This window comes from Mastigoproctus giganteus, chromosome 2 (genome assembly GCF_048544385.1).
Source record: "Mastigoproctus giganteus isolate SK-2022 chromosome 2, ASM4854438v1, whole genome shotgun sequence".
Lineage (NCBI taxonomy): Eukaryota > Metazoa > Arthropoda > Arachnida > Uropygi > Thelyphonidae > Mastigoproctus > Mastigoproctus giganteus.
In genome coordinates, this window is record NC_143576.1 from 148,644,533 (window position 1) to 148,656,421 (window position 11,889).

The 11,889-nt window shown below is 37.2% G+C and overlaps 1 non-coding gene across 1 annotated transcript; it reads left to right on the forward strand.

The window, feature by feature from the left end:
• Positions 1-9,272: 9,272 nt before the first annotated feature.
• TRNAI-UAU (transfer RNA isoleucine (anticodon UAU)) lies at positions 9,273-9,364 on the forward strand. The gene is given in 2 exon segments: positions 9,273-9,310; positions 9,329-9,364. It is a non-coding gene; the product is annotated as a tRNA-Ile (tRNA).
• The last annotated feature ends 2,525 nt before the right edge of the window (positions 9,365-11,889 follow it).

The window sequence follows — 11,889 nt, forward strand, 5'->3', positions numbered from 1 at the left end:
CCATAATCCTTGGGAAAATAAGAGCGTTTTATGAACAAGTTAATAATTTGTTCATAAAAAGCTTTAGAAGACCTCGAAAGCGTTCCATGGCAGATCGATTAGGCCTCTTTTGACCTACTCGATCCGCCATGGAACGCTTTCGACCAAGGTTTTCTAGTATGCAGAAAGAATTTGAATACATTTTGCCAATTGGGGAGGGAGTCTGTTCACTGAATGAGATTTTTTTTTTCAATGATATTTGGCCTACCTAGCTGTTCGTGCATATCTAATCGGCTACTACTTTTAGCATTCTTAACTTTACAAAGTACAAACGTGCAGCTGTCGCAGAAAATAACAAATTTCTGACATGGCATCTGGCGATTAAGCGTCTTTGAAACTCCCTGTGTTCTTTGTCACAACTCATTCTCTTTGTTTGCAATATATGTGTTATTATCTGCTTTGATATCTCTCTTATTTTGTGTTGTATATCATCGCAGAGAACCATGGCGGAGATAAACTAGCGTTTAGGGGCCGGCTTGCGCAAGACAACACATGTCCATCTCTCTTATATTTTGCTTTGAGTACATTTCGCTTCATTACATTGGGATAGGTGCCCGAGTATTTTTGGTAAGGTAGCGTAAAATGATCATGATAGGTTCTTTATTAATCAGTTTATATTTTCACTAAAAATGAAAAAAAAATCCTAATTACTATAAATAATTTAGACAACATACAGGAGATGATAGGGAAAAGTTGCCCAGAATCCTGTTGAAAACATGAGAACTAACAGTTCAAAGACTAGAGTCAGTTAAATCAGATATTCTCCAAAAAAAATAAAATAAAAAATTGGTCCTAATTTCGTTACTTTTGCACAAATAGTCGGTTATTTTGTATATATCCAAGGATTAACATCCTTGGATATATACAAAGTATTTGTTCTATAAGGTGATAACACTTCTTGTGGCAGATACTTCACACTTGTATACATCAGGATGAATCGAGGGAAGGAGTAAATGCACTGTCAGAGGGATAATAGCTATATGTCACATTGAACAAATATCAGAAGAACGTGTTAGTACACAGCAATTAATGAGGAAATGAAAAAAAAAAAAATGAATGCTCCGGTCAGTCTTAACATCAAAGACCCCATTAAAAATAACTTTTCGGCGAAAATTATTAACATTGTGCGTTTAAAACTATTACGTTAAACAAATCACGATCATCATCAGCCATTTTCAATCCACTGCAGATGAAGGTCTCTCCAGCAACTTTCCAGTTCCTTCTGTTTTGCGCAATGGCCATCCATTTGCTACCCACAAACTCACGAATTTCAGCTGTCCATCTCCGTTGTTGTCTTCCAGGTTTTCTTCTAGCTCATTTGGGTACATATCACGATAGACATAGCAAAACTCACAGACAATTACAATACAAACCTCAGAGTCTGCGCGGTAGCATAGTGATATAATCGCCATCCTCCCCACAGGGGAAAAGGCCCAGGTTCGAATCTTGATGAAGCGAGGAACTTTAATGGGCTTTTTTTCAACCCGTGGCTGAGTTAGACGAAAAAAACCCAGTTTCCCCAGAAACTGGGTTTTTTTTTCGTCCAGCAAAACAGGCAAATCGACCAGAGAACCATGCAATTTCCAGATATAATACATATACGGGTATATGTAAGAAATTACCGGTGACCCAAATATAATAATATATACTAATACAATACAAACCTCGCAGATTTAAAGGCAAACCTTAAAGAAAACGATTTTTCAAACATACACACATTAATTACCACTCGATCCACCAAAACGCATATAGACTTAACCAAGCGTTTTAATGATAAAATCTCTAGACTTAATTGCCGAAATCTACCGCATAATTTAAACAGCAACCAATCTTTCCCAAATAAATTCAACCATACCCAAGAATGCGTTCAATCGAGTGTTAATTCTAAACTATCCAGCCATATCATCAACTTAAGCTCGATAACCCTCACTACAGCACAAGTTAACACACTTAACAAAGGCCTAAATTTTAAACCCACACCTACATATTCCCACACTTGACTTCCTAGCCCACATCCTCAACAGTTTAAGGAATTCAGGAAAATCAAGCCAAGGACGCCATCAATATAACAGCCATTCAACTTCTACGTAACGTAGGTTGCAAGTGGATCGACAAAGAGACCAACAATCGAAACCACCAGCGAAAGAAAAGCCTTAAAAACCTGAAGGAAGACAAAAGTATCCACATATCAAAAGCGGACAAAGGAAATACTAATCATAATCCACAAGAAAGAATACATCGGTAAAGCCTAAGGGCTGCTAAAGGACACCAACACGTACAAATCATTAAAAACAGACCCCGCCAATGGCCTTGAGAAGAAAGTAAAACAGAAACTGCATACTATGCTCGACCATAAATATATAGATGAAGACCTCAATAAAAAAAAAACCTGAATCCCAACAGCTCTTTAGCTCCGTACCCCTTCGCAAATATAAAGGCACATAAACGAAGTTTCCCTGCTAGGCCTATTATCAGTGGTAGACTTCATCTCTGGCAGAATATATCAAAATGGTTAAGACAACTTCTCTCCCATATAGTAGCAAAGAACCAGAGATCGTTATAAAATACCTAATTTCCAGACTTAAGAATGTGAAAGTCAGCAATAACTTGGTATTTTTTGACTTGTTCTCCATGCTTACCACTATAAGTATATAAGAAGCGGAAACATGCCTCCTTGAAGCATTTGACAGCCACAACCATTTAGTATATACAAGACCCCTACCAATCGCAGAAATATTAGCTCTCATAGATCTTTCAATAGGAAAACTCTAATACTCATTCAACGGAGGATTCTATACGCAAGTTTCTTGTCTCAGTATGGGAAATGCTTACTCTTCCCTCATGGCAGAAATATTTACGCCAAAAGTAGAAGAATTTCTGGAAAACCAACCTATACAACCAAAATCCTGGAGCAGGTATATTGATAATATAATAGTAATCTGGAGCCACGGAATAGAAAATCTACAAAATTTTTTTGAATCTCTTAACAACCATCTTAAAAAAAATCAAATTCAACAGCAGCCTTCCTTTCTTAGACATCCTGTTTGCTAAAAATCCCCAGGATTACTTATGGAAGTTTACTGGAAGCCAACAGACACTGGGATCTTCTTAAATTACAAATCCTGTCACCCATTCTCAACAAAAATCGGTGTTCTCAAATCCTTCATCCTCAGGGCATAGAGAATTTGTAAAGAATAAAACCTCCAACAAGAACTACAAACAACAACCAGGTTTGACTTGAAAAACGAATTTCCTCTGCATGTTATTAAGAGAAATCATCTCCAAGACCTTCAAACAACCCCAACCCAGCAGGGACAGACGAACCACCATATGCATACCTTACATACCAATAATCAGTACACAAATAGCAAAAGAAGCTAGAAAACATGGAATTATTACCATTTTCAAGAGTTCGGCCTCCATTAAGCAAATCCTAAAACAACAGCCCAACAATCCCAACAGCCCTAAGAGTCCTGTTTATAAAATAGACTGTAGGTGTGGAGTACATACATGGGAGAATCGTATAGAAGACTCAACTGCAGCAACAAAGAACATAAAATAAAGAAGTACGATATGGTTGTTGTTTGGTTTTTAGGAGCATTAGCAACTAAGGCCATATTGCTCCGGGGATATGCGGTGGTCCTTCACTGACCTTTCCGCATCCTCTGTATTTGGCGGTTACGGGCTCAAACCCGGTCTAATCAAGAAGCGTGTGCTACGCACTGCTGCTCCTGCCCACCTGGCTAAGGAGGCGCCTGTACGATATGGGAAAATTCTGAAATCCGACAGTCCTACATGCATTCCAATGTGGTGACACATGGGATTTCAACAACACTAGAATCCTCTCTACAAACAACCAGTACAACAGAAGAAATAAAAATATTCGGAGCCTCGTCACTTAACAGAAAAATTCAACCCACAATATTTCCGCCTTTCCAATAAGAAAATAGAAGAAGAAATGGAAAAACAGGAAAAGAAAATAGTCCAGATATCCAGAAGAGCAGACCACATATAACCCCCTCCAGACCTAACTTGCACAACAACCACAGATAGTCGGAATACGAGAGCAAAGTTCACCCCAGGCTTGCACAACAACCACTTGATCCAGGATAGAAAAACTTAGCATCATTCTGTTGGTTAATAGATTTCCATCACCTATAAATTAGCTGTTGGTAGCACCTCTTGCCAGTATACCCATCAGGTTATAGTAGCATCGGCAAGCAGGAGTCTGCCAGTTGGTAAGAATTTATTTTTTATGTATTTATTTATTTTTAATAGTTGTTTTGTATTAAAACCAAAAGGAAATTTAACTTTAAATACTTTGGATTTTTGATTGATTATGACTTGATTAAATTATGATTAAATTAATTGATTATGACAATTAATAATTATTGTAATATAATTCAAATTTGTAACCATTTCTATTTCTCTGCACCTAACGTCACGATCTGACGATGGCTATTAGTAAGATTCCTGAAACGTATAGTGGTTCAGCAACTGAACAGGCTAAGAGTAGAAAACTTGCTTCCTGCCCTAATGGTACCCGAGTATTCTGGTCTCTTGCCAAAGCTATTGGCCGCAACTTTTGCCCATCTCTGCTCCCACCTCTGTCCAAACCAGATGGTTCTGTTGTCACTTCAGCCAAGGATAAAGCTGTCCTGCTAGCATCCCATTTTTCTTCGAGCTCATGTATTAATGATCTTGGTAAAACACCTCCCACCATTCCTAACACGCTCCATTCAATGCCTCCTGTGGTCTTCCGTCAAAAGGATATCAGAAGGATTTTGATGAATCTTGATGCTAAGAAAGCTCCAGGTCCTGATGGTATTTCTCCACTTGTTCTCAAAACCTGTGCTCCTGAACTTACTCCTATTCTTTGCCGCCTTTTTTCACTTTCTTATTCCAAAGGTGTTTTTCCTTCTGCTTGGAAATTTGCTCATATCCAGCCAGTTCCTAAAAAGGGTGACAAATCCCTCCCATCCAATTATCGTCCCATTGCAATTACTTCTACTCTTTCTAAAGTAATGGAGAAATCAATTAACCGCCAACTCGCCAACTCTTAAACTACCTAGAAACCTTCCGTCTGATCAACGATCGCCAGTATGGATTCCGTCAGTGTCGATCCACTGGTGATATTCTAGCTTATGTTACCCATTTATGGACTAATTCAATGGAAAGGTTCGGTGAAACACAAGTAGTTGCTCTTGACATCTCAAAGGCTTTTGATCGTGTTTGGCATAAAGGTCTTCTAAACAAGCTTCCATCTTATGGTTTGCCCTCTGTTTTTAGTAATTGGTTATCCAGTTTTCTCTCTGATCGCTCACTGAGGGTGATGGTAGATGGCTCTCTGTCTTCTAACTTCTCCACTAATGCCGGTGTCCCCCAAGGTTCAGTTCTTTTCCCCACTCTTTTCCTCTTGTATATCAATGACCTTCTTCCATTGACTGGAAATCCAATCCATAGTTTTGCCGATGATAGCACATTGCATTCAACTTTTCATTTTGAGAAACCTTGTCCAGCTCAATCAGCTTCAAGTTCTCGAAAATCTGCTGCCAATTCCTTAAATGCCGATCTTCAGGTAATTCTCCAGTGGGGCAAAGACAACTTAGTTGATTTCAACCCTTCTAAAACTCAATCTTGTCTTATATCTCGCAAAAAGGATTCTTCTGCTCCTATGCTTATCTTTAGTGACACTCCGATTTCTAGGCAAAATGATATATCTGTTTTGGGGATTACCCTGATTTCTAATCTCTCTTGGCACAAGCACATTACAAATATTGCTTCCTCTGCATCTAAAAAACTTGGTTTTCTCTTTCGCTCTCGGCGTTACTTTTCTCCCAAACAGCTGCTCACTCTGTATAAATCGCAAATTCGCCCTGCCATGGAATATTGTTCCCGCATCTGGGGTGGTGCCCCCAAAACCTCTCTCAGGCTTCTTGATTCCATTCAGCAGAGGGCAGTTAGGTTAATTAATGATTCATCTCTAACAGAGTCTGTCCACTCGCTGTCTCATAGACGCACTGTTTCTGCTGCATGCCTCTTCTACAGATACTTCCATGGGCACTGTTCTTCTGAATTGGCTTCTATAATTCCCGCTCTCTCTTTCAAAACAGTCCGAACACGTGCCGCCACCAGCCAACATCCATTTACTGTCCAACCTCAAACCCACAGAACCAACTTTTCATCTTCCTCATTTATTCATTCAACTGCCGTTTTCTGGAACAACCTTCCTTCATACGTATTTCCTGAAAATTACAATCTACAGAAGTTCAAGTCCAATATCAACAAATATCTTCTTTCGTCTTCTCAACCTCCAACCCAAGCACGGTACTAAGTACTATAGGTTCTAATACCTCTCGTGTTTGGGGTTCTCATAAAAAAAAAAAAAACTACCGTGCCTGTCTTTTGCAGTGCAATAAACACAGAACGAAGTGTGTCTATAAAAATAGAAAAGCAGACCAGAGAGCACATACAATTTACAGACATAAAACACATGGGAAGATGAGGTAATTTTTGCGTGGCTTTAATATGACAGTTTTTTTTTAATTCTGTGCTCAAAACAATATGAGTTGTAGAATGTTTGTACAGAATGATTAATGTGTAAATACTGTATATATTAAACATAAAATGTGTATATAATATTTCGGTACGAGACTACGTGTTCAGTATATGTAACCCACTGCACGTAGTATCTCGTACCCTGATATGTACTTAGCACCCTCCTGGCACTTTGCCGTCCCGGGGTGGTTTCCTTATGGAAATAAACAGATAATAATAAAAAAAAAAAAAAGTTAAGGTCAACATTAATCAAAATATGGACGATTTCGTGAATTATCGTCCTGTTTTCAACCTGTCAATCAACTGAAAGAAATCAGAGTAGGTCATATTTTCATCGAAGTGATCCCTTACTTTTGTCTCTACTATCGAAGGTATCGACATCCAAAATGTTTCGGCGCATTGCAATCTTGGAATGTGGTCCTACTCTAAACTGCTCTTCGATCAAAGTGCAGACTTCTGCAAAAATATATATCACATCTTGCATCAGCCTAACCGATCCTGTATGGTGCAGGGACACCGGCGTCAGCTGCACCAACAACGGACAAAATTGTTTCCAATGAAGAGCTGGGTTCTTCATATGGGCCTCCTGGAAGTCTCTGCTTCCTCGTCATGTCACAAACACATCAGTGGCAAGAGTATTAGGCATCACTATTCTGCAAGTCAACATGTGGAAAAGAGGGATCTTCTCTTTTTATAATAAATAAATACATTTTCTGTTTATACTCCGGGACAACCAAACGGTCAAAAGGAGTTCACAAGATAAACAGAATACAAGAACCAGCACCGTATTCAGCAGTCACAGGCTTGAACCCCGGTCACTCAAGGCACGTGTAGTTATGCACCCGCGCGCCTGACAACTAGGCTACGGCGGCCTACTTATGATTACGCTTCAATAGGATCTCTCTCTGTCAAACAGATTTCTCGCGATTCAGATGTTCCCTTAAACATCTGAATCTTCTTTCTTTGAACAACACCAAGGGCGCAGGAAATAGTCCTCTGGAACATCAACGGGTCTATGCGTGCGGTCGTAAATGAAATCGGCTGCAAGGCTCTCGGAGGAGTGACTTTCTCGTTTGTCTCACTCGTTATGCATCTACGTAGAGGTCCTGCCACTTCACTAAACTTCGTTTTTTTCCATTCTCATGGAATGGTTTCCTTGAATGGAGAAACTGCAACAGAAGATGAAATTATTTGAGTCCTCTTTATGTTCTGTTAAACTGTCCACAATAAGATGAGTTACATGTCAATAATAAAAAGTGAATCCCTGTGACATTATAATTATTTATGTAAAGTAATCGGTTATGATCGGCATAACCGATTTAGATTATTGAAATAATCGATTATGAAATAAAAATTGATTATGGAATTCATTCAAATTTTGACATTGTACACACTATCCTGGTCGATATAGTTTAAAAAAATCAGAAATAACTGTAGTTTCAATACCATTCTTCGGAACTCCACTTTTTGCATTAGCTCAATATGAAAGAGGAACCATTAATTTCAACTCTCTGCCCACAGCCACCGTGCAATCCACAATCCATCTCAGAATCTTCTCTGTTGTCCCAATATGTCCAGCTTATACAATAACTTCTCCCGAGGTACTTGATCAAGTACTTTGCTAATCCAAATATCGAATCATTCCTACATCCAACTCAGCTCTGTTCCCTGAAATAAGTGTCTCTGTGCTGCACGAATAATCCTTACACTCATGACTTTCCCTACCACAGCAGTCAGATAGCCCTGTTTGTAGTTATCCACATCGCTTTTATATATTGCCGATATGTGTATAGTGTATTTAGGGTCTAACGGCATCAGGGGTTTCCCCCATCTCCGCGTAGTATACATTGTGGTGTGATACAGAACACTGTACAGGCCAGAGGTTTAAAAGTGTGTGGATATTGTGGTGTGTAATATTTTGTACCGTTGTTCATCTGGTCTTTTAGCCGTTGGGTCTCAAATGAGACCCACCGTTGCCCACACTATATTGCCGATATATTGGCACCTTCTTCAACCCAAAGGAATCTCTCTGGAGTTTAAAGATACCCTATGATTAATCCTAATGTTCACAACACTCCCTCGCCGCTGCCCTCGAAATTTCTTGGTATATGTTGTCAACCACAGGAACTTTACTTATCTTTACACTAGAAAACATTTTCCAATAAACAGTCATGTAATTTCAATGTGGCTAATTTCATAGTATTTAACCTTCACTGCTTACTCATCATCATCATCTCTCTCACTCACTATTAATAATACGTTCACCAAAATTGTGGTCACAGATGAATGAAGAAATTAAAGCTATTATTAAACAGTGAATGATTATTTAAAACGTCCAGAACAAACAACAAGGGAGCTCAGAAGCATAATTCCGATTGATTATATTGCCACGCTCGTGTTACAATAAATTACTAGACTATTGGCAAACAAGAATCCATAATGTACGTGATCGTTCCTCATTAAACACGTTCTATGATGTTCATGGAGATGGCGAAGTTGGGGAGTCTAACTCACTTAATGGTAAAGACGGAATTATACAATCCATTAAAGATCTTTCTGAATTAACAGAAAGATTTTATAACGATTACAAACTATTTCAAAAACTGGTAAACGAAATTGTTTAAATAATGAATTTTAACTCAATTTCTTTTCCGCTTTGAACTATCTTTTGTTCGTCCCCAGTGGCGCAATTGGTTAGCGCGCGGTACTTATAAGACAGTACTTGTGAGTTATGCCGAGGTTGTGAGTTCGAGCCTCACCTGGGGAAGCAGTTTCCTTTTTTTTTTCTCCCCTCCTTTTTCAAGTAATATTCGTAACCGAAAAGTACGTGGTGTCGTGCATATTTAAACCTGCATCACATATTCGAAGTCACAAAGTATATGATCATTTACTAACAGTAAGCTTAATTTACTCCATCAGAGATTTCGGAGGTGCTTCGCATGTTTAAGAAAGCAAATGCATAATCAAAACACTGCTCTTTCAATTCATTAAAATCCTGATAAATTTAATTGTATATCTCATCTTATTTAATCACAATTGCATCGGATAATACGAACTCCCATTTTTAAGTTTTCTTAAGTCTCTAAAAATGTACAGAATTTCCATCCGATAAAAAGATGCTTCCTTGATAAATAGATGCTAATTGTATTCATACTTTCTTTTTGAAGTAGGAAATTCTTAGACAACTAGAACAACTGCCACGCTTATCAAGAATTAAAAACTAATTTCAATTTTTTTTCTCCAAAAAGAACCCTAATGAATTTCATAATTATTCACTTGTCTTCCTCGTTCAGTGTTCTAATGAATAACAACATTAAATTAACTACTATCTTTTTTTCGATATATATATACTTCAGAAGCAGTCGCTTTTTAAGGAAATTTCTTTTTTGGTGAAGGAAATTATTTATGGGAAGAAGGATGTGGTCAATTTAGGTAATCTAAATTAGAATCAGTCAACACAACGGTTTCGGAAACTGCCTCAATTTTGCCTTTTAATCAATAGGATGGAGTTCTGTAATAAGATTTCGACAAATGATGTCTTAGATATGTTTAACATTTCTTCGTGAATAACAGGAAATAATGGAAGTGCGCCTTATAAGTGGATTTCTTCTTACGAAGCTTTCTGGTTTGATTTAAACAGCGAGCGTGATCGATGAAAGCTTGTGAAAATAAGTTTAGATTTTTCAAAATGTTTGCTATGCTAATAAAGAAGACACGTTGAAGTTTTATAGAAGGAATCCGCCAAAGGAAGCGTGAAATATATCTGCGATGTTTGCTTTCTTTATTTTTATTCGTGGTCTTATTTGATCGGGTACGATTATTATTTGGTTATATATTTAACCAAAAACACCTTGGAAGCGTCTTATACATAAGGCGCAAATTCTTTTAATGCTATTATATATTGATCAAATCTTGCGATGAAATAAGGTACCTGTACTTGTGACAGGTAGCCGAACCAATAATATAAAATATCATTTTAGAAATCCAGCAGAAAATCCAATTTTGGCTAATTCCACTGGTATGAACAGCTCCAGATGGCTTTGATGTTCATCATTGTGATATAAATAGTGTTACTATTATGATTCTTCATTGTGGTTGTCAGTAGGACTCCAAAATATGTAAAAAGCGGTAAGTCGAGAGTTTTCTGACACCTTTAGAAAATTAATTTCTCATCCTTTTGAAATAAATATAAATTTGAACCGTTTCCAACGATTTCGGCATTAACATCAATTAAATAGTGGAGCATCTCAGTAGGCTGGAATTTTTATTTAGTAGCGATGGACAAAACGCATTATTTCCTCTGTGGGTTTTTAAACTTGGAATGATTCCATTTGTCCACCTTATTTCATGGTCCCTCTTGCCTCGTGTGAACTCTTAACAATCCAATCCAACTTTTCACAAGTTATTCGTTCTGTTGATAGAAACAAAATTCTGTTTATTTAATGATTCATCAATACTGATAAATTTTTGTAATGGAAGAATGATTTTTTACCAGATGAATCCGTCAGATTTCTTCTCAAGAAACAGCCAAATTTTATTTAAAGTAAGGCACATAAAATGGAACTTCATGTGAAGATAAGTGCTCAGAATATCCGATGACATCATAAATTTATAGATTTATATCCCTAAACAAAATAATAGTGCACAGATCCCTACAGAATGATGGCCAGAATAAACTTTTCAAATAATGACCCCTTCGCCCAAAAACAGTAATTTCCAGGCCTTGCAGACCTTGCTGGATAATTATCTTATTTGTCTAAGCGTATATTTAACCCACATGTCTCATTTAAAGGAAATATGACAGTATAATTTCGAAAACAAATAGAAAAATATTCAGTTAAAATTTTAAGATTTCAAATGTTATTAGTTAAATGTTTGAAGTAAAATTTTACTGAAAAAATAATGCATAAAAATAACACATCCGTGTTATTTTAGCACATGAAAAGAAGCTACCCTTTTTATCAGGTATTTTAAGGTAACCTTTAAAATTTTATCTTCAAAGGAAAGTTTATATGTAAAACCATTGATATCTTATTTCAAAATCGAAAAGATAATAAAGTGACTTTGTAAATTGCAGATAAAATTTGTGCTAGCCATCAGCCAGAGAATGTCAACTTTTTTACCTTAAATGTTGACTCATAATTTATGGAAAGTAAAGAAAAAATTCAGTCATTATTTAAATTATCTTTAAGAAACCCTTAAGGTTAATTTAGTTGTTTATTTAGCAAAACGTGGCATCCTGAAAGAAGCTAAGCTCATACAAAAGATACATTTTCTGTTGAATTCCACTCT